General features: G+C 40.5%; 1 protein-coding gene across 8 annotated transcripts in view; it reads left to right on the forward strand.

The window, feature by feature from the left end:
- The window catches only part of SLC16A12 (solute carrier family 16 member 12), a 95,374-nt gene that overhangs the window by 46,219 nt on the left and 24,934 nt on the right, over positions 1 to 24,221 (forward strand). Inside the window, exon 1 of one of the 8 annotated variants that reach the window (XM_081555794.1) lies at positions 12,742 to 12,787. The exons of the other annotated variants lie outside the window; for them this stretch is intronic. The gene's annotated coding sequence lies outside the window, so the exon portion shown is untranslated. Of the gene's footprint in view, positions 1 to 12,741; positions 12,788 to 24,221 lie in introns of those variants that run through there. 8 annotated transcript variants of the gene reach the window in all.

A 24,221-nucleotide genomic window follows, 5' to 3' on the forward strand; every position in this document is an offset into this window, starting at 1 on the left:
AAGCAAATAACTCCTCCATCTCACTCTCTCCTTGTGATACATGGTTGCTTACTCCGAGTCTAAACCAGAGTTTTCAACCTTGTCATAATTGACAGTTTGAGCCAGATAATACTTTTTTTTTTTGTCAGAGCTGTCCTGTGCACTGTAGGGTTAAAGCAGCATCCTTAACTTTTGTCCACCAGATGCTGAAAAAAAGTAGTATGACTACTTCCTATAAAGTAGGAAAAATACAGTAGGAAAAGTACTATGACTACGATGGCAGAATGTGTCTCTAGACGTTGCCAGATGGCCCCTGAGGGATCATATTGTCCCTAGTTGAGAACCACTGGTCTAACTGGAACTGCTACCTTCCTCTCCTGGTTCTTAGCTCGTCTGGGTATATACATGGCAGAGTATGGCTCCCCAGCCTAACTCAGCACCTTCCAGCTCCAGCCTGACTCAATCACTTCATTTTCCCATTACCTGTTCAAAAGATGTAGAATTGGTTCAGCCTTTGGTTGGCTCTTAGGGATCAGGTGTGGACTCCTGGTTTGGGGAGCTAGGCCAGGGGTTCAGATCGTATAGCATTGACATGGCTACAGGCCCCCTTCCCCAGGGCCTGCTCTTGGATCATTCTGAATGATGGAGCTGAATTCTCTTGAAGCTGAGCTGGACAAAACTTCTAAAAATATTTTATTAAAATATTGCCTTTTTAAGAATTTTGTTTTGTATTCCAATATAAACAGTTTAGTTGATTTACAGTGTTGTGTTCGTTTCAGATGTATAGCAAAGTGATTCAGTTATACATATACAGATTTCCAGATTCTTTTCTCATTTAAGTTATTACAGAATATTGACTGCTGCTGCTGCTAAGTTGCTTCAGTCGTGTCCGACTCTGTGTGACCCCATAGACAGCAGCCCACCAGGCTCCCCCGTCCCTGGGATTCCCCAGGCAAGAACACTGGAGTGGGTTGCCATTTCCCTCTCCAATGCATGAAAGTGAAAAGTGAAAGGGAAGTCGCTCAGTGGTGTCCGACTCCTAGCAACCCCATGGACTGCAGCCTACTAGGCTCCTCCGTCCATGGGATTTTCCAAGCAAGAGTACTGGAGTGGGTTGCCATTGCCTTCAGTTCACTGTACTAGAGGCAGGTCCCTGTTGATCATCTGTTTCATATACAGTAGTGTGTTTCTGTTAATCCCAAACTCCTGATTTATCCCTTCCTATACCATTCCCCTATGGTAACCATAAGTTTGTTTTTGAAGTCTGTGAGTCTGTTTTATAAACAAGTTTTTTTAAATCTTTTTTAGATTCCACATATAAGTGATATTATATATGATATTTGTTTTTCTCTGTTTGACTTAGTGTGATAATCTCTAGGTCCATCCATGTTGCTACAAATGGCATTCTTTCATTCTTTTTTTTCAACTGAGTAATAGTTCTTAAGCATGGAGCATTAAACATGACTGAACAGAAATGAAACATATGTAATTTGTGGAGATGGTGCAGTGCAGCAGTTAAGACCGCAGTCCTGGAAGCCAGACTGTTTGGGTTCACTTTCAGTGTGCCACATGCTGGCCGATGCTTGGACAGACTGATCTCTCTCTGCCTCAGTTTCCTCATCTAGAGAATGGCAGTAGTAATAATGATAAGAACAACAACAATAATAGTTAATACTAGTATATCACTTCCCACATGTGCCAGGCTCTATTCTAAGTGTGTTAATTGAATTAACTAAATTGTCACAACTATGAGTTGAAACCTTTAAGACCATCCCACTCAGAAAGGTAAATAAAAACTGAGAGTGTTTAGATCTAGCAACAAAATGAGTACACTGTTAATGTATGGAAAATTTTTAGTTTTCTTAGCTTGTTGGAATTGTATGCTTATATATCCATCCCATTTTATAGAAGAGGAAACAGGTTCAGAGAGACTTAGTAATTTAACCAGTTACAGAGCTAAAAGTGCAGAAGACAAGATTTGGACTCAGGCAATTTGATGATAAAGGACTGTCTCTTAAGCCTGGTGTTATAATACTTTATATATCAGAGGGCTGTTGTGAGTATTAAATGAGTTAAACATGTATAAAGAAACACTAAGATCAGGTGTGGCATATACTGCATGTTATTTAAGCATTATTATTGTGATTTTTCTTCACCCTAAGGGATCATTGAGTTTATTCTCATATTGGTTAACAGTGCAGTGGTGCATTCAGGGTCCATAAATCGGTGCTTCCCAACCTCTCTCATGGATCCAGACCTCAAAAATCGTGATCTTCTTAGCCACACTTGGGTAAACCATGAGACTGTACCTGGCCTGGGCTCTTCCCAATCCAAGGTTCTGCCCAGCCGAGGGATCCTATTATGGACTGAATGTTTGTACCCCTCTCACATTCACATATGGAAGCTCTAACCACCATTTGGAGATGGGACTTCTAAGTAAATAATTAAGGCTAAATGAAGTCATAAAGGTGGGGCCCTTTCTAATAGGATTAGTGTCCTTATAGGAAGAGACACCAGAGAGCTCCTCCCACATTCCTTTATTTCTGGCCAAACATCCCTCTACCCCCACCTGCCAAGGAAAGCCATGTGAGAACACAGCAAGAAGGTAGCCATCGACGAGCCAGGAAGAAAGTCTCACCAGAAGCCAAGTTGTCAGAACCTTGATTATGGGCTTCTAGCCATCAGAACAGTGAGAAATAAATGTCTGTTGTTTAAGCCAGTCAGTGGTATTATGTTATATTTTGTTATACCAGCCTAAGTTGACTAATACAGATCCATATCCCACCCATTCAGCAGTTGGTAAGCTCTGAATGAAGACATGCTGATGTATTTTCCTCTACACAAAATGACTCCAAGCTGTTGAATTTTCTGTTTTTTTATTTTCTTTTTCTCTTTTCTTTCTCTTTTCACTTGGTTGATTCTATTGCCATCAGACTCTTAACAATGATTCTGTGTTTGGCTACAGATTTGTCTGTTATATCTTTTCCCTCACACAGCTTATTGGTGGGCTTGACACCCATAAAATCTACCTTGTTAGCAGTAAAAATTACACTGGCCTTTGGAATGTAGATCTCAGCCATTCATCAGCCTTTTTGCTGTGTTCTTAATTGACTGCTTTCTTGAGAAACAAGAAACCAAATAAATTAAATTTGTATTATTTGACTTTCTCTTCTAAGTGAAGAGTAAGGACTTAAGACATGAATGGTTAATTACAGACAAAACTGTACTTTTCAATCTTTATAGGTGATTAATTTTTAATTTTTTTAGAAATTAAAATATTTTCTATTCTCATCCTAGGATCCTAAAACTCTTTTGGTATAAATCAAGCATTTATTTATTTTTATCCCCAAAATATTAAGGAACTCATTCTTCTCCTAACCCCCAGCAAAGACAGTTTTGTCATTTTCAGCATTCTCTCAAGAAGTCTGTCAAAGAAAAGGGAGTGATACCCCGTGTGAGCATAAAATGTCACGGAAAGAACATTGTATTCTCCTTTTGTCTAGTTACAGTTGCCCTAAAGTGGACTTTTTCATTCCTTCTTATTTACTTATCAAATATTGCATCACTCTGTAAGAGGAAAGCAGTTTTGAAAATTATAGTGAAAGAGCATGCTGGAATAAATTTATTTCACACACACACACGCAACACACATTCGCTTTTTGGAAAAAAAAAACAACCCTAAAATTGAACTTGGTCAACTGAATTATTTCCTTTAGACAGCCTTAAAATATGATCATAAATTTTCTCTTTCCACAGATAGATGTCTTGTTTTCAGTCTGTTGGGAAGAAAAGAAGTGAGGGGTAACTTTTAATGCACGTGTATGTACTTGGTCCCCAAGTAAAGCTCTTTTAAGTATTCCAGAGGATAAGATCTTGACAAGTTTAAATGAAGAGGGCAAACACAACCATGATAAAGATATGAAACGTCAAATGTAAAATCTGTCAAAATGTGAAAAAGAATATATGAATCGATGTTGAATGCGAAAAAAAAAAGCAGTAAGAATATACTTAGTTACAATATGTAAAAGTGGTTTTATTACTTTTTATAAGAAGGGTATAAGAATATTCCAAGAAGTTCAGAAAATATGAGAAGAGATCATTCATAATCCTACTTTCCTCACACAGCTGTTTTCTTTTTCTCTGCATTCCTTTCTCTTGTTGTCCTTGTGCATATGCATTTTTGTAGTTGTACTCATAGCTTGTACATTTCATGTTCTGATTAAGCGTTAGCCCAACACGGGCATTTTTGGGTGCTGCTACAGTCCTCATAACCGTCCTTTGTAAAGGCTTTATAATAATCCATGGATGGGGCTTGCCATCTGTGTACTACTTAGGAAAAGTCATTAAAAAGGGAAGATAACATGACCATATTTGTTATTTGATATATAGATATTTGCCTGCAAAGAATTTCAGTGTGCAGTTCAAAAGAAAGAACTAACTAAATATTGCAGAGAAGTGAAAATTAGTTTAAATGTTCAAAGAGCACAGTATTTCTTGAACTTACTGTTTTCCATCATTTTCTCTTTGGCACTCTCCCTCATTCAATTATTTAACTTCTTTGTCTTGTCCCAATAATGTAAGGGAAAATTGACATAGATAAAATCTCTGGGTCTCTCCCTGACTTATTTCCTTTGGCTGGACAACAAGAAATATAGGTGCTTTCAGCTATGATAAAGATTGTCATCGTTATTTAGACGCTAAGTCTTGTCTGCCTCTTTTGCAAAATGGGTCTCCTCCATCTGTGGGACTTCCCAGATAAGAATACTAGAGTGGGTTGCCATTTCTTTTTCCAGGGAATCTTCCTGATCCAGGGATTGAAACCGAGTCTCCTGCATTGCAGCTGGGTTCTTCACTGCTGAGCCACTAGGGAAGCCCATGATAAAGATATTTATTTATTAATACTTTGCTAACTATGTCATTATTTGAAATCGTAACTGGTATAAGTTTAACTTAGGTAAGCATTTTTTTGAGTGTCTTCTATATAGTTGTATAATTGCTTTGCTCTTTTTTTTGCTTCATTTTTTAATTAGGAAAATTATTGAAAGGTACAAATGAAGGTGAAAAATGTATCAGCTGGTATAATAGGGAAGGAGATTAATATATGTTATTATATGAATATTGTAATAGTTGTCAGGCACTTTAACACATATTTTGCCCTTTAATCCTCATTAAAGCCCTAATAAAGAGGAGCTATTAACTCCAAGGTACAGAGCAGGAGACAGACTGAGGAAGTTAAATCGAATGTCAAGTTCATACAGCTATTAATTGTCAGCACTGGGATTCAAAGCCAGACATGTCTGACCCCAGGCCAAGTGCACTGGTCTGTGTGCTTCAGCATCCATATTTGTAGCAGCTAAAAGGCCTCAAAGAGCAGTGGTATAGCTGGGGGTGGGGGGGGGTGGGGAGCCTCTGGAACTCTTTAGAGAGGGTTATCCTGTCGGAGGAACGTGGGTTTCTTTTTTATTTTTAAGACTTTTTTTTTCTGAGCTGTGTTGTGTTACTATTTACAGCTGCACCATGGCCTAAGGGCCTCTTGTAAGCCTCCACAGAGAAATGAGCATTCAGAACAGCGTTCACACCCAGCCTCAGGATCCATGTGAATGCCTCTCGGTGAAGTCTGTGGGGAGGAAATGGTGATAGATTTTCTTTTGCAGTTTAAAAAGTTCTACTTGATGTCACTGTTATTCTCTGCACTATCTTGATATGAAATATTATGATAATCAAAGAATATTGAAATTTTAAATTTCTATCCCTTTCCTAAGACTCATGGAGGCGGTCTGTTATATCAACAATCATGATAATAAGAAGGTTGTTGTTCAGTCACTCAGTCCTGCCTGATTCTTTGCGACCCCTTGGACCGCAGCACGCCAGGCTTCCCTGTTCTTCACTATCTCCCGGAATTTGCTCAAACTCATGTCCATTGAGTCGGTGATGCCATCCAACCATCTCATCCTCTGTCACCTGCTTCTTTTCCTGCCCTCAATCTTTCCCTGCATCAGGGTCTTTTCCAATGAGTCAGCTCTTCGCATCAGGTGGCCAGAGTATTGACTGGTTCTTGCTTCTACCTCTAAATTGGTTTTGAACTTGTGAGGAGACCAGTTGTTTATTGATCTTTTCGATCCCAATTCCTACCTCACAGAGTTGTTGAGAAAATGAAATGAGGTAATCCATATTATATCACAAAGCGTAGGATCTTCCCATAGTATGTATTCAAATAAATGTTAACTATTCTTTCCTAAAATGCTGCCTTGTCTGCTAATAACACTGATAATTGGGGAGAGAGGCTCAGGACTACTAGCCAAGAAGGACTGCAACACTCTAGCCACATAAAAGATGGAGCTAACCTGTCACCGACCCTGGCAGGCCTCAAACAGCCACAGGCCTCGTTTGAAGGGCAACTGCCCCAGATTCATGTATAGAGTGAAAGAGCTGAGAAGAATGAGCACTCTTTGCTCATAGGCAGATCCGACGTTGAAAAAGAAAACAAAAAGCTGAGCATGCATCTCTGTTTCTCCCACACCGATGAATCAGATAATCAACTTTTCTCCGTAAGAAGGTAGAGAAAGGCCGGAGAGGCTAGTTGTGCTGGAGTTTCTGCCCCTTGGGATCAATGGAGAGGAGATCTTTGTCCCCAGTGGTAGGGGACTATGCATGGCTTCACCCTGCAGATGAGGAAACTGAGGCCTTGAAGCATAAAATAAGAGTCATAACTAATAAGTGCAGGGAAGTCTTAATTCTAAGTGGTGAAGTCAGGATTAGTCAGGCTAGCCAAGACAGGCTCTTACTTAGTTCAGGTATAAGGTCATGGGAAATTAAGAGGGAGGGCAGATCTGAGCGGGCTACCAGCAGAAGTGGTATGAGTTTCACTCACTTGTTCTGAGAGATGGGGAGGAGTCAAAAGCCTTGGAGTGTTCTAACACACCTAGCTGGAAAATGGTAACAGCATGAAAATAAAATGTGTTTCCAGGAGAGACTAGCCACTGCTTTGTAGACATGGCTTATAGACATAGAGTCTGGGGTACCCTGTAGGCTGTTGGAAATTTGAGTCTGTAACTCAGTAGGAAGATTGGCGGCAGAGATGCAGATTTTGGAGTTGCCCTTATAAAGGTGGTCATGGGCTGAAACTAAGGGAGCGTTTCAATATGAGCTGCAGAGGAGTTTGGTTGTGCAATTGAGTTATATATTTGAAAAACACCAAAAGATTAGAGTCAGTACAATTGAGTAGCTTAGTATAATTTTAAGGCAAGGCCCAGCATTGATTGGCTCAGGACTTGACCTCGTTTTTAACCATAGCCCTGTGCACTACAGGGCAAGCTTTTAGGTTACCCTGGTGTGCAGGACAGTTTCCATGTGCACCTCCAAGTTCACTGACCATCCATTTCCACTCAGTTCTCTGCCCTGGAGGCTGACATGTAGAGGCTACATCAGTTGGATTCCTGTTGGGTTTAGCCACTGATGGGACTTGGAAGTCAGGTGGAGTGTGAGGTTGGTGTATTTATTTCCTTGATTTTTTTTTTTACTGTCAGATCCTTACAAACTGGCTACTTTCCTTTACCCAGTGACTCTACAGAAGATTCCAGTAACTTCTCTCTTTCTTTGCCTCTCTGGCCTAGAGGTGGTAATGGTACCAGTCCCTGAGGACTCTGCTGACCTTTGATAGATCTTATGAACACTTGCCCACACCTTTATAAACAGTACTTTTGCTGAATCTCCCCAGTTTTTCAGTTCCTACTGGGACCTTGAATAAATAATATATCTAGTAAACCAGAAGGAATTGATGTTCTTCAAGGCACTAGGCTTACCCTTAATAAACAGAGAGAGGCTTCTAATCTTGGGAAGGGGTGTCCTCAGACTCAGGAGAAGACAACAGAATTAGTACAAGGTGTGCAAATCCATATGTACATTACAGCATCCTGTCAATGGACAGAAGAATGTCTTACACAGTTACCACGATTTTTCACATGTTTGTGTCTTAGTGAATCATCAAATAAAATGTATTTGAAAATGCCTTGAAATTCATTTTAACTGTTGTCTTTACATATTTTATGCATCAACAGATAACTTATTCTAAAAATACAACTATTGCCTTACTTGGCTAAGGAAATACCTTGTGATATATACAGGGACCTCACACACAAAAAAGTTGGGAATTACTTCCAACTTTTTTTTTTAATCAGACTTTTCCATGGGTCCAAAGCCAGAAGAAAGTGAGAGGAACTGGTTCAGTCCTAACTATTTCAATCAAGACAGAGACAAAGACAATCACCTACATCTTGAAGGAACTTTTGTAAAAACTTTGCTAACTTTTTCATTTCCAGGAAGAAATGCAGATTCTGGGTCTTGCACTAAGGAGCACCCCACATTCTCAGCTTGGCAACACCTTGTCCTTTGTGTGACCTGCCATGGCTCCAGCAGCGAGCAGAGTCTACAGAGTACAAAAATAAACATCTCTAAGGGCCTGTGGAATTTGATGGCCTGTGCAGTGTGGGCCAGACAGTGGGCCAAGTGCCAGACCTGGTAGGTGAGCCTCTCAGCAGCCTACGTTTGTTTTTAGTCACTCTGCAAAAGCAAGAGGAGACGGCCAGCCTGGCAGTGAAGTTCTGTTTCCAGGTTTGGCCCTGCCCCACCATGTTCTCAGTGACATCTCTGTACTTAGGGCTCTGTAACCCAGATACTGGGAAGGCTGGTTAATCTAGTTTGACTTAATCTGGCTGAAAAGAACAAAACAATTTTTTTTAAAAAAGAACAAAACAAGAATGGGTGATTTCTTGCCTCTATTTCTCAAGCTCCCATCCAGAACTCTAGAATTGGGGGGGGGGGTGCCTTGTTACTATTTACTGAGTCCTGTTCTCTCTCAGGAACCGTGCTAGCCACTGAAGCATTAAGGCTCCCTGCTCTCAGGGAGCTCACACTCTTGAGTGCAGATCTGAGTTCTGCCTGCACTCTCTTTTTTTTTTTTTAATTGAAGGATAAGTGCTTTACAATATTGTGTTGGCCTCTGCCATACATCAACGTGAACCAGCCACAGGCATACATGTGTCCCTTCCCTTCCGATCCCCTCTCCCACCCCATCCCACCCCTTTAGGTTGTCACAGAGCACTGTGTTGAACTCCAGTGTCACACAGCAAATTCCCACTTGCTATCTATTTTGTATTTTTAATCATTTTATTTTTGGCTGCTCCACGCAGCTTGTGGAATCTTATTTTCCCAACCAGGGATTGAACCAGGCATGATCCCATGCCCCATGCAATGGAAGCACCAAGTCCTAACCACTGGACTGCCAGCGAAGTCCCTGCCTGCACTCTCTTTTCAACACTGGTTCTCTGTAACACTCTGTGACTTGAGGGGTTAACTTCCAGACAACTGAAATATTTGACTCGGCTCCCCTCCCACGTCAACAACATGGCGGGAGCAATGATTACAGAGTGAGGAAAATGTTGTGGTAGAAGCAGGCAGCACTGTTCTGCAATAAAAGCTTCTCTGTCAACCAGCAAAACGACTCTGTGAAATGCATCTCAAGCTCCACGTTTTTTCTCCGTAGCAAGAAGCCTCTGATAGAACATAATCTGATTGAATAATTCTGTATGCTGTTAAGAGTATAAAATTCGAATTAAATAGTTCTGCAGGGTCACTGAGTTAGACACAAAAATTTCTTCCTTGAACCGCACAGATATTGAGCACCAGTTTTCTGCCAGACATTGTGCCAAGTGCTGGAATATTAACAACGTGTTATATTTTTTATCAAACAGGGCTAGCTACAGCTCAGGCCTATCACTGCTTTTACTTGTATTTCCAAATAGGAGAGAAAAGAACTGTGTTTTTGCAGAAAATGGTTACTGGGGGCAAGCTCCTGGTTATGAATTGCACTGTCAACAAACTGTTGGACTCCAGAGTAAGCATTTTTCTGATGTTGCCTAGAATCAGCGACTCTGGGTTAGGGACTGACAGGGTGAGAAAGAAGCTTGCTTTCTACTTTCTGTCTCTTATGAATCACAAACTGTGCCTTTTTCTCTTTTCCTGTAGTCCAAATACCATATAAATCACTCTGCTGTTTATTCTACATCTTATGTAAGGTATTCCTATCCTCAAAGTCTCATAGACAATGTGGAAACATTGGCAGCTTTATTATCTAAGGTCAGTGTTTCAGTTTAGTGCCCAAAGGTCCTGACAGACATTCAAAAATTTCTGGTTGAAGTCAGTAATTATTTACTCCCCTGTTAACCAGGATCTGTGTGAGGACTAATTAGAAGCAGAAAGGAAAAGAAAAAAAAAAAAAAAATATATATATATATATATAAAGCACTTTAGTCTTTCTGCACTTAAGAATAATATATTTTTTTCACAGCGTATGTGTACTTCATTGGGCAAAAAAAAAAAATAAATCCATATGCATTAGGAGATATCCCTAAGACCCAGAAAGTCCATGTGGAAAAAAAACAAGGTGAGTCCTTGAGGCGGTGACTACACAAACCTGAGCAGAGTAGAGAAGGGGTTTCATTAATTCCCCTCCCACTTTCAGTCCTTTTTGGGGCTTGAGTTTCCCCTGGATAAAAGTCTGCAAGGATTAGCTGGAATGCTTTGCTCCATTGCAATAAAGACTGTGCAGAAAAGTGCTGGAATTCCCTCACATCAGACCTGGAAGATGGCCATTTAATGCACATACCCTAGGCCTGGGTGTTCAATGGGGCCTTGAGTCTTGGAGTGGGATGGAACTAGACATTCAGTCCTTGGTTAGAGGGTGTAATAAAAATGTCCAGGGGCTAGGAGAGAGGTCTCTTTTTTACCAAGAAGATTATATTTCACTGTGCATGTGTGCTAAGTCTCTTCAGTCATATCTGACTCTAAGTGACCCTATGGACTGTAGCCCACCAGGCTCCTCTGTCCATGGGATTCTCCAGAAAAGAATACTGGAGTGGGTTGCCGTGCCCTCCTTCAGGGATCTTCCCAGCCCTGGGATCAAACCTGCATCTCTTATGTCTCCTGCATTGTCAGGCAGGTTCTTTACCACTTGTGCCACCTGGGAAACCCATATTTCGCTGTTCAGTTCAGTTCAGTTGCTCAGTTGTGTCTGACTCTTTGTGACCGCATGGACTACAGCACACCAGGCCTCCCTGTCCATCACCAACTCCCAGAGCTTGCTCAACTCCTGTCCATCGAGTTGGTGATGCTATCCAACCATCTCATCCTCTGTCGTCCCCTTCTCCTCCTGCCTTCAGTCTTTCCCAGCATCAGGGTCTTTTCCAATGAGTCAGTTCTTTGCATTAGGTGGCCAAAGTATTGGAGTTTCAGCTTCAGCATCACTCCTTCCAATGAATATTCAGGACTGATTTCCTTTAGGTTGGAGTGGTTTGATCTTGCAGTCCAAGGGACTCTCAAGAGTCTTCTCCAATACCACATTTCAAAAGCATCATTTCTTTGGCGTTCAGCTTTCCTTATAGTCCAACTCTCACATCCATATGTTACTACTGAAAAAACTATGGCTTTGACTAGATGCACCTTTATTGGCAAAGTAATGTCTCTGCTTTTTAATATGCTGTCTAAGTTGGTCATAACTTTTCTTCGAAGGAGCAAGCATCTTTTAATTTCATAGCTTCACTCATCGTCTGCAATGATTTTGGAGCCCAAGAAAATAAAGTCTGTCACTGTTTCCATTGTTTCCCCATCTGTTTGCCATGAAATGATGGGACCAGATGCCATGATTGTAGTTTTTTGAGTGTTTTTGAGTTTTAAGCCAGCTTTTTCACTCTCTTTCACTTTCACTAAGAGGCTCTTTAGTTCTTCTTTGCTTTCTTCCATACATATTTCATACATATTTCACTGTAGCATTTAGCAAATATATACCAGGCACGGTTCTAGGTGCTGGAGGCACAAGATTGAACATAACCGTGCTTGCTTCCACCAGCAGGTATCTTGGAGGCCAAGTGGAGAGCAGCAAGATGCAGAGATTAAGACCACAAGCTCTGGACTCAGGCCAAGGCTGAATCTTGGATAGTTAGGGCATTTTTTATCTGTAAAATAGAAATTATAATACCTCCTTCACAGGGCTGGGATAAAGCTAAAATGAAATAACATACATATAATAGTGAATTCAGAGCTTGGTGAATTAAGTGCCCCAAATGGTAACTTGTTACTCTTATACTGTGTGACTTACTCTCTGGCACTGGCGTCAGAGACTTGAACTCTAAGTACTGGCTGGTTCCTCTGTGACAAGACTGTTTTGCCCTGGATGTGTGTCCTTTAGAGAGAAGCTGGTTGTGATGAATATTCTTCATTTTCTAGTGGCAATGTTTGATAATCTTGCTTCATGTCTGAAGATTAGACCTTTCTGATGAAGATGAACTGCTTTTCCTGTTTCTTTCAATTGAATTACCATTTTAAAACTAGTGACTGTTATTTATGCTTTTAATTTATTTCTTATGACTTGCTAGGGTTCTCTCTGGTGAAGGAAAAACTTATTGATTTATTAGACACTGATGAGCTCTTACTGTGCATCAGACTGTGTGTGTGTGTGTGTGTGTGTGTGTGTGTGTGTGTGTGTGTGTTGGAGTTAGAAGGTGGTGGAGAAAATTTGGGGAAAAAAAGCGAGGACGACTTAAGGTAACTTCTGTTTTGTGGAGTTAATACAGTCCAGTGGTAGAGAGAGACATTAAATAGATAACAACACTGCATTTGATAAGGGCCAGGAAGGGTATGTGCAGAGAGCTCCAAGAGTCTGGGGAAGGGAGATAACTACTTTGAAGAGTGGGGTGGGGTGGCAGCAGTTGATAGATAAGTCTGGTGAGAAAGTGGAGAAGGAAGAAATTTGAAGGTAAGGAAGAGAGCATGCAAGAAAATACTAAAGCTTGAGTATTTCAGTGGGTTGCAAGGAACTTACAGTATCATAAGAGAGGTGGGAGTGGGATGCAGGACTGGGAGTGAGGCTGATATTTGACTAAGTTCATGGTCATATAGATGGGCTGAAAATGGGACCAGACAGTGCTCAGCCAACATGCTGTCGTTGAGGACATTGAGTTTCCATGATCAGAAATAGTATCTCTCAGTTTTCCTCTTGTTTCTACAGAGACTGGAGTGAGTATCTAGGTAAGGAACTTCAAATGGGACCCCCTAAGGGCTACAGTCTACTATTAAACAATACTTTCCCACTGTAGAAGCAATAATAGAGTTCATTTGGAAATCTTCTCTAGTGAGCTGTGGTGGGGTTGAGATTTGCTTCTATAATGACACAGATGTGAAAGAAATAACAACTTCTTTGTGGCTCAGCTGGTAAAGAATCCGCCTGCAATGCTGGAGGCCTGGTCTCGATCCCTGGGTTGGGAAGATCCCCTGGAGAAGGGAAAGGCTATCCACTCCAGTATTATGGCCTGGAGAATTCCAGGGACTGTATAGGGTTGCAAAGAGTCAGACAACGACTGAGCAACTTTCACTCACTTTCACTTTTGTTGCTATAAAAAATCAAATTTCATCACAAGCTTCTATGAAGGTAAGAGTGATGAGGTCATTTTGCTTTTTATTTCCTGTGTAAAAATCCAGTGCCTCTCCCCCAATTACAAAGGTTTTTCTCTTATGTTTTCTTCTAGTTTTTTTTTTTTTTGCATTCATGTTTAGATATATTATTTTGAATTAGGTTTTATATATAGTGTGAGGTAAGACTAGAGAGTCATTTTCTTCCCATATGAATTAACATGTGGGTTTATTTCTAGACTCTCAATTCTGTTCCACTAATATAATATGCCAATATCACTCTTGGTTACTTTGGTTTTAGAGAAAGTCTTTGAAATCAGGTAGTGTAATTCTTCAAATTTTGTTCTATTTTTTGAAAATTTTTTTATATTTTTTAGGTTCTTTGCATTTCTGTATGAGTTTTAGAATCAGCTTGTCAGCTGGAAATAAGGCTGCTGATTGGGATTTCACTGAAACAACCAACTTGTGTAGATATGACATCTTCTCCGTCTTCCATGGAATGAATTTGCTCACTCACGCTCTCTCTCTCGGGCCTTTGCAAGTTTCTCTTAGCTTTGTTTTGTAGTTTTTAATGAGCAAATGAGGGACTTTTCTGGTAGTTCAGTGGTTAAGACTCTGCATTCCCAATGCGGGGGACCTGGGTTTAATTCCTGGTCAGGGAACTAGTTGTCTGAGGAGGCCTTACAAATAGCTGAGAAGAGAAGCGAAAGGCAAAGGAGAAAGGGAAAGATACCCAATTGAATGCAGAGTTCCAGAGAATATCAAGGAGAGATAAAAAAAAGCCTTCCTAAGTGAACAATGCAAAGAAATAGAGGAAAACAATAAAATGGGAAAGACTAGAAATCTCTTTAAGAAAATTGGAGATACCAAGGGAACATTTCATGCAAAGATGAGCACAATAAAGGACAGAAACAGCAAGGACCTAACAGAAGCAGAAGAGATTAGGAAGATGTGGCAAGAATACACAGAAGAACTGTATAAAAAAGGTCTTAATGTCCTAGATAACCACAATGGTGTAGTCACTCACCTAGAGCCTTAGGAAGCGTTACTACAAACAAAGCTAAAGGAGGTGATGGAATTCCAGCTGAGCTATTTCAAATCCTAAAAGATGGTGCTGGTAAAGTGCTGCACTCCATATGCCAGCAAATTTGGAAAACTCAGCAGTGGCCACAGGACTGGAAAAGGTCAGTTTTCATTCCAATCCCAAAGAAGGGCAATGCCAAAGAATGTTCAAACTACTGCACAATTGCGCTTATCTCACACGCTAGCAAAGTAATGCTCAAAGTTCTCCAAGCCAGGCTTCAACAGTATGTGACTGGAGAAATGCCAGATGTACAAGCTCGATTTAGAAAAGGCAGAGGAACCAGAGATTAAATTGCCATCATCAGTTTGGTCATAGAAAAAGCAAAGGAATTTAAAAAAAAAATGTACTTCTGCTTCATTGACTACACTAAAGCCTTTTACTGTGTGGATCACAACAAACTATGGAAAATGGGAATACCAGACCACCTTACCTGTCTCCTGAGAAACCTGTATGCAAGTCAAGAAGCAACAGTTAAGAACCAGACATGAAACAACAGACTGGTTCCAAATTGGGAAAGGAGTACATCAAGACTATATTGTCAGCCTGTTTATTTAACTTATGTGCAGAGTACATCATGTGAAATACTAGACTGGATGACTTAAAAGCTGGAATCAAGATTGCAGGGAGAAATATCAACAACCTCAGATATGCAGATGATACCATTCTAAAGGCAAAAAGTAAAGAGGAACTGAAGAGCCCCTTGATGAGGGTAAAAGAGAGTGAAAACACTGGCTTAAAACGCAACATTCAGAAAACTAAGATCATAGCATCCTGTCTCATCACTTCATGGCAAATAGGGAAAAAGTGGAAACAGTGACAGATTTTCTTTTCTTGGGCTCCAAAATCACTGTGGACCATGACTGCAGCCATGAAATTAAAAGATGTTTGCTCCTTGGAAGTAAAGCTATGACAAACCTAAACAGTATATTAAAAAACAGAGACATCACTTTGCCAACAAAGGTCCGTATAGTCAAAGCTATAGTTTTTCCAGTAGTCATGTACAGATGTGAGAGTTGGACCATAAAGAAGGCTGAGCACCGAAGAATTGATGTTTTTGAACTGTGGTATTGGAGAAGACTTTTGAGAGTCGCTTGGACTGCATGGAGATCCAACCAGTCCATTCTAAAGGAAATCAGTCCTGAATATTCATTGGAAGGACTGATGCTGAAACTGAAGCTCCAGTACTTTGACCACCTGTTATAAAGAGCTGACTCATTGGAAAAGACCCTGATGCTGGGAAAGATTGAGGGCAAGAGGAGAAGGGAGGGGACGGAGGATGAGATGGTTAGATGGCATCATTGACTCAATGGACATGAGTTTGAACGAACTCTGGGAGATAGTGATGGACAGAGAAGCCTGGCGTGCTGCAGTTCATGGTGTTGCAAAGAGTCAGACATGACTTAGCGACTGTACAGTAACAATGGCAATGAGCAAATAATGCATACATTTGTTAAAATTATTCCTAGGCATCTCATGGCTTTTGATGAAATATAATCTAAGGTAATACTTTAAAATTCCAATTTCTAATTGTTCACTATAAAATTGTGTACAAGCCCCCATGTCCTTGTCTCTTGAAGTAAAATACTGACTCAAGATTTAATGACTGGTACATGTAAAGATGCAGAAACAAAGAATAGCTGTTGGGCTGGGAAACTGGTAACAATTTAGATTATAAATCCACCACATAACAGAATCATCAAATTATGTAGATAAAGGGCTGGCACGCATTCCTAAGTTGTTTTACAGGAAGCAGACCCCCACCAGATGAAAATTGCTGGCCACCAGACCAGACTGACCTAGATTGGTTGAAACTAGAAGGTTGATGATGTTTGAAACTTCACCATGATGCCAACCAATCCGAGAATTGTCCACAAGTTGATCGTACTCTGCTCCTTGAATACTGTAAGACTCCTCACTACCCGCTCCAGGGTGGGTCACACAGTCTTGAGGGCATTAGCCTACTGTGCTGCCCTTTGCGTGGCAAAACAATAAGAGCTATTCTTTTCTATTTAACCTAAAACCCCACTCCCGTGTTTCTATCTGGCACGAGTGAATGGAGGCTGAGTTTCAACAACAACTACTAATATATAGAAATGCATGTGACCAAAAAGAAAAAATTATAAATTTCAGTTCACCAAAAGTAATAGTTTCTGCTCTTCAAAACTGAACCATTGAGAAATTAATGGGAAAGCCACAGGGTAACAAAAAGTATTTGCAATACAAATATCTACAAAAGACTTATATCTAGACTATACAAATAATTCTTGTATCTCAATAAGAAGATAAAAACCCAGTTAAAAATGAGCATACTGTTTGAACAGAAACATCACAAAAGAAGATATATAAATAGTTAATAAAACATGAAAAAATGTTAAGTAGTCAGTAGTCAGGAAAGTACAAATTAAAGCTACAATGAGACTGCATTAGACACTGGAGTTCAATATGTGTGCTGTGCTAAGTCACTTCAGTCATGTCTGACTCTTTGTGACCCCAAGGCTCCTCTGGGAGCATGGGATTTTCCAGACAGGAATACTGGAGTGAATTGTCATGCCCTCCTCAGAGCTCTAATATATTACTGGTAATATCACATAGCTATGTCAAAAAACAGTTTGGCAGTTTCTTCTAAGTTTAAATATACACTTACAATATGACTCAGCATTTCATTCCTAGGTATTTACTCAAGAAAATTAAAACATATGTCCACAAAGTACTTGTATACAGAGGTTCACAGACACTTTATTCATGATGGTCTAAAATTGAAAACAACCCTAATGTCCATCAACAGATAAATAAACTGTAATATATTCATAAAACAGATTACTATTCAGCAATAAAAAATGAATCAGGTGCAGATATGCACAGCAACATGAATGAATCTCAAAATATTATCATAAGTGAAAGAACCTAGAAGCAAAATAGTCCATATTGTGTGATTCCATATTTATAAAAATATTGACTGGCAAAACTCATCTTTATCAACAGAGAGCATACCTGTGGTAACGCAATGCTGAGGTTGGTGGAGACTGACTGCAAAGGAGCATGAGAAAATGTTTGGGGTGATGAAAGCGTTCTATATCTTGATTATGGTGGTTGTGGTTACATGAGTGTGTACATTTGTCAAATGTCATCAAAATGTAGACATAAAATGGTTGGTTTTACTGTATGTAAATTATACCTCAATCTAAAAAAGTTTCTAACAGGTTTCCATGTTTAGAGTAACCTCTTTCAGGACTTCCCTGTTGGCCCAGCGGTTAAGACTCGGCATTTCCATTATTGCGGGTGGCAGATTTGATCCCTGGTCCAGAAGTTCCATAGTCTTCCCAGGTGGTGCAGTGGAGAAGAATGTGCCTGCCAACATAGAGCACGCAAAAGACACAGGTTCAATCCCTGGGTTGAGGATTGATCCCCTGAAGTAGAAAATGGCAGCCCACTCCAGTATTTTTTTCTGGAAAATTCCATGGACAGAGGAGCCCGGTGGGCCCAATCCACAGGGTCACAAAGGGTTGGACACAAGTGAGCGTGCACACACACACACACACACACACACACACACACACACACACACCGGGAAGTTCCACATGCCACTCATAGTGGCAAAAAAAAAATGTTCCCTTCCCTTCTTGGCATAGGCTTCTACTTTCCCTTTCTGTGTGGTGGGAACTTCCCCTGCAACGCACTCCTGTGACTTCTTGTGTACAGATGGATTTAATCTGGATGGAATCCATTTCCTTGTTTCCCAACAGTAAAAAAAACAATAAGCATCGTCTACCAGGTATCTTAGATATTAGGGGAGAGACACTTAACAATCAGCCAACTGGTTTAAAGTCTAGACATCAGTAATTTGATGGCTTGTTTTTATAGTTTAGGGACCAGTGACGGGAAGTGATTCACCCAGTGTCGTGCAACTAAGTAATGTCACTCAGACCCAGTGGTCTCAAATCCCACTCTTGGTATCTTTCTGCCACACACCTTTACCTCTCTTAAGGCAGCAAACCAATTTAAAAAGTACGGATACTACTGAAAGTTAAGACATTGGAAATAAGAAGGGATTGAGGAAAGAAGAATAATGGAAAGACAGTGTTGGAAGCCTACCCAAATAAGTGCCTTTTCTCTCTAACTATAAGAAATGTGCAGTTTTTCTAATGATAGAAGGGATCACTTCAGAAAACTTTACTGAGGGCAACGTGACAGATTTGCCCTACAAATGGAGTGCTTTGTTTGAAGGTTAGCAAGACTGTTAGCAAGAATTCTTTGCAAATGATTAGATTTTTGAAAGTAAAGGGGACAAACTGAAATGGAAAATATATCCCAACCTGCACTGTTTAAGGAGTGATCTTAGAGGAACATCAAGATATAGAGCCTCTTTTGTTTCAATTTTTTTTTTCTGAAGCCAGAATGAAATGCAGAATGCAATTATATTTTAGTGGTTGGATGTCAAAATGAAATAAATGGAAAGCTGCTTGTAAAAATGAAGAATTGCCTGATGGAAATGTACTTTCTTTGCTTATAGTTTTAGGTATGTTCTTAACTCAATAAAGATGTTTCCATTATATTTGTGTCATATCAGGTGGGTTATTTACAAGAAGCTCAGGCTAATATTCCAGGGGAACCACAGACTGCTCCAAAGTTTCTAGGAAACTAGATTAGCTTTGTTTAACCTGTGCATCTCTTCTGAATACATATAAATCTATTACATGACTTGTTTTGAAAGAGACTCACGTGTTGTTTTGTGAGCAGCCACATACTCCTGAGTTAACCCTGTGGTTAACCTCTCTCCTCAATCCACCCCCACCCCCCTACTTCCTTTGGTCTTAGTCACTCACTCACATGAACTAGTGTTTAAGCTTTACCGTGGCTTGTTGACACAAATGCCCAATAACAGTTTTGAAGTCTGGAGGGCAGTTGGGCGAGTGCACTGTCTAAACTCTACCAGAGTGCCTTATCTCCATTTCAATTCAGATACGGTGTTGTCAGGTGAGTGCCTTCGCTTCCGTGAGCTTCGATTTCATCATCGTGGAAGAGGGAAAATTGTGCCCATCTCTGAGACTTGTGAGGCTCCAGAGTGACTATTCATGAGGAACTAGTAATAGTCTCACATACTGATTCTTTCAGAGAGGTCCTTTCTTCCCACCCTGGAACCCTGTGAGGAGGTTCCGTGGTCTGTGGTTTTGCCCAGCTTGACTCTAACCAACAGACCTTTGCTTACTATACTGTTATTTACCTTTATAATTTGGATTTATGCCATTATATTTTTAGACAGACACTCACCAGTTAGTTCTTAACTTATGTGGGAACGCCAAAGAGAGGGTGTCTAACTGAAACAGCTGAAAATGGAATCATCTGGGGATAGCAGAGGCATAGTAAAAATTAATGATGTTTAATATCTTTGTAAGGAAACAGGACATTTTATTTTGCCAGGGGCTGTTACCTTCCCTGTGTCTTTTATGGGATAATCACCTAATTTTTAATGTACAGCATCAATAAATGATATGGTTATTTTTAGTCCTAGAGAAACTATACAAAAGAGGTTTTTGTGTTCATATTTATACTGCAGGAGTAACCTGAAATATTTCAGAAAATTATATATATTATGGTATTGAATGCATATGTTTTAAAAATTAATCATTACCACATGGACTGTGCAGTCCATGGAATTCTCCAGGCCAGAATACTGGAGTGGGTAGCTTTTCTCTTCTCCAGGGGATCTTCCCAACCCAGGGATTGAACCCAGGTCTCCTGCATTGCAGGTGGATTCTTTACCAGCTGAGCCACCAGGGAAGCCCAACTTAATTATACCATCCTACTATATTTCTTTCTGTATAGTCTTCCCACTCCATATGACACTTACAAGTATACAACTCTTACAGAAATTTTGCATGGCTTCCTTCACACTGTACACACAAAGTCCTCTTTTTGTTTTAACATTGTATCATAAATGTTTTCCCATATTACAGTATTATCTTTTTGTTGATAATTATAAAGCATTGTCTACTGTCCCATTTGTTTCATGTGTCATGATTCTCCAGACACTTCCCAGTTGTCAAGCATTTACGTTGTTTTGATTTTATATGTTATTCATAGCACAGCTATTATTTTTTTCTCATAGTGTTTAGCTTCTCTTGAGTTGTTTTCTTAGGCTAACTTCCCAGAACTGAGATTACTCTTCAAAGAATATGAATAACTTTCTAATTCTTGATCTGTTTCACTATGTTGCTTTCCAAAGGGCTATTGCATCCCACTGCCTGTCTCAAAAATTTTCAACAGTGCCGGGCAGCACAGACGTCTCACATGGGCCATTTATGGGTAGATGGGTCCATAATCTTAAATTGGAAGACAATTTAACCTTGGGGACTATTTTAATGAAAAACCCTAGGAAGAGGCTAGGATTATACCAAGGCAGACGTTTCTAAGCTCTGGCTTTTTCACTTGTACAACTGATACTGATTCTGTCATTTCATGACACTTAATTGTGTCCAGTTTGTGAGTTATTACTTGTGTGCATTTGTAGGCAAGTGTTGGTAGAATCTCGAATGCTAGTCCTGTTGAAAGTGCCAGAGGGCTAGACATAAAGCATGCCACAAACACGACTCAGATGTGGCTGTTCAAGAAACTTTGATTATAGCAACACAGAACCGGCAGAAATGGAAGATCTTATTGCCTCTAGGGACCTGGCAGGTATTGTACGTGAGTGAAACAGCGCAGAGATTGGGCAGTACAGGAGGTCAGGGGAGGGTGGAGGGGGATGTACAGACCTTATCCAAAGGAGGGGTGCCATTCTTGACTCCAGCTGATGGCAGCCACGGATGAATGCCAGACCAATATCTTCAGTGCTCTAAGTTTTTCAGGACAGTTTGGAAATCTGGATTTTTAGGTTTCTTAATTGATACAGCTGCTATAACAAAAATATCACAGACTGGGTTGCCTAAACAACAAATCGTTAGTTGTCATAGTTCTGCAGGCCGGAAATTCCAAGATCAAGGAGCTGGCATATTCAGAGTCTGGTGAGAACCCTCTTCCTGGGTCCTGTTTTTACTGTGACATCATATGGCAGAAGGGACAAAAGTGCTCTTTGGGGTCTCTTTTAAAAGGGCACTAATCCCATTCTGTAAGAGCAGGGTCCTCATGACCTAATCATTTCCCAAAGGCCCCCATCTCCAAATATCATCACATTGGAGAGTTCCCTGGCTGATTAAGTCAGTGACCTTAGACATGTCAGGGGAATGCCAATGGTACCAGTTTTTTTTTTTTTTTTTTAATAAATTTATTTATTTTAGTTGGGGGCTAATTACTTTACAATATTGTAATAGTTTTTGCCATACATTGACATGAATCAGCCATGGGTTTACATGTGTTCCCCTTCCTGGACCCCCCACCCACCTCCCTCCCCATCCCATCCCTCTGGGTCATCCCATTGCCCCGGCCCTGAGCCCTTGTCTCATGCATCGAACATGGAATGGTGTTCTGTTTCACATACGATAATATACATGTTTCAATGCTATTCTCCCAGTTAAATACAGTTAAAGAACTGTATTTCTAGCTGCATCAGGCTGTAATTAATGTAATCCTACTGGTGTGCCTTCAGCAAGAATTACATGCATTTGATTAAATAAAAGTGTATATGAATTTACATCAAGGAGTGATGAAAGGTGGTGGAAATAGTGTCGGGCATTGTTAGGAAAAGACTGATTCATACCCCGTTTTTGTTGCTTGATAGTGTTAATAATAGTTAGGAAAATTACTGACTCTCTCTAGTCTGAGCTGCTGTATATATAAAATAGGGATAATAATACCTATGATCTATGGTTATTGTGGGCTTCCCTGGTGGCTCAGATGGTAAGGAATCTGCCTGCAATGCAGGAGACCTGGGTGGGGAAGATCCCATGCAGAAGGGCATGGGTACCCACTCCAGTATTCTTGCCTGGAGAATTCCATCAACAGAGGAGCCCCGTGGGCTATAGTCCATGGGATTGCAAAGAGTGGGACATGACTAAGCGACTAAAACATACACCTGTGGTTATTGTAAAAGTTAAATGAGATGCTGTCTATAATGATACATCATAGCAGCATGGCCTATTGAAATGGTCTGAAAAGCTACCTCCATGCTGTTTTCGCTTAGCCCAGTGTTTTGGCTATGACTCTGTCCCCAGCCCGGGGCTTCCCAGATGGCTCATGGTAAAGAATCCACCTGCAATGCAGGAGACCTGGGTTCAATCCCTGGGTGGGGAAGATTCCCTTGAGAAGGGCATGGCTACCCACTCCAGTATTCTTACCTGGAGGTTTCCATAGACAGAGGAGCCTGGCGGGCTACAGTCCATGGGGTCACAAACAGTTGGACACAATTTCCAAATTGGGAAAGGAGTACATCAAGACTGTATATTGTCACCCTGCTTATTTAACTTACATTCAGAGTACATCATGTGAAATGCTGGGCTGGATGAAGCACAAGCTGGAATCAAGATTGCTGGGAGAAATATCAGTAACCTCAGATATGCAGATGACACCACCCTTATGGAAGAAAGCGAAGAAGAACTAAAGAGCCTCTTGATGAAAGTGAAAGCGGAAAGTGAAAAAGTTGGCTTAAAGCTCAACATTCAGAAAACTAAGACAATAGCATCTGGTCCCATCACTTTGTGGCAAATAGATGGGGAAACAATGGAAACAGTGAGAGACTATTTTTTTGGTCTCCAAAATCAGTGCAGATGGTGACTGCAGCCATGAAATTAAAAGATGCCTGCTCCTTGGAAGAAAAGCTATGACCAACCTAGAAAGCATATTAAAAAGCAGAGACATTACTAACAAAGGTCCATCTAGTCAAAGCTATGTTTTTTCCAGTAGTCATGTATGGATGTGAGAGTTGGACTATAAAGAAAGCTGAGCACTGAAAAATTGATGCTTTTGAATTATGGTGTTGGAGAAGACTCTTGAGAGTCCCTTGGACTGCAAGGAGATCCACCCAGTCCATCCTAAAGGAAATCATCCCTGAATATTCATTGAAAGGACTGATGCTGAAGCTGAAACTCCAATACTTTGACCACCTGATGCGAAGAACCACCTCATTTGAAAAGATCCTGATGCTGGGAAGGATTGAAGGCAGGAGGAGAAGGGGACAACAGAGGATGAGATGGTTGGATGGCATCACCAACGTGATGGACATGAGTTTGAGTAGGTTTCGGGAATTGGTGATGGACAGGGAAGCCTGGAATGCTACAGTCCATGGAGTTGCAAAGAGTCGGACATGACTGAGCTACTGAAATGAACTGAACTGAACTGAACAATACTTTCACTTTTCACTGTCCCCAGCCCAGTGATTAGCAATATTAGCATTTCAGATAATAATTTTGACTTTCTGTCAATCAGTAGACTGAATATTTTTACCAATACTGCTCTTCTAGTACTTCTGACAGATTTATCCTCTCCAGCCTTTCACTCCATCTCCTTTGTCAGTCTCCCCACATTCACAGGATGGCTAATTAAGATGAAGGAGGGGCCCTTCTGAGTCTTGAAAGTGAGCAAACTTAAGAGGTCTATCTACATGGAGTCACTCTTGTTGTCTTGGGCTCACTATCTTTGTTCTGCATTTGCTCTTTGAACTCAAAGACTGCCAATTTGTTCCCATAGCTTCAAAGATGCATGCTTGCAAGATTTTACTGTGTGCCATTTTCTTGAGAAAGTCGTGATTTTAAGTAAATTTAAATTT

Source organism: Giraffa tippelskirchi, chromosome 2, assembly GCF_054371585.1.
Source record: "Giraffa tippelskirchi isolate mGirTip1 chromosome 2, T2T-mGirTip1v1.2.pri, whole genome shotgun sequence".
Lineage (NCBI taxonomy): Eukaryota > Metazoa > Chordata > Mammalia > Artiodactyla > Giraffidae > Giraffa > Giraffa tippelskirchi.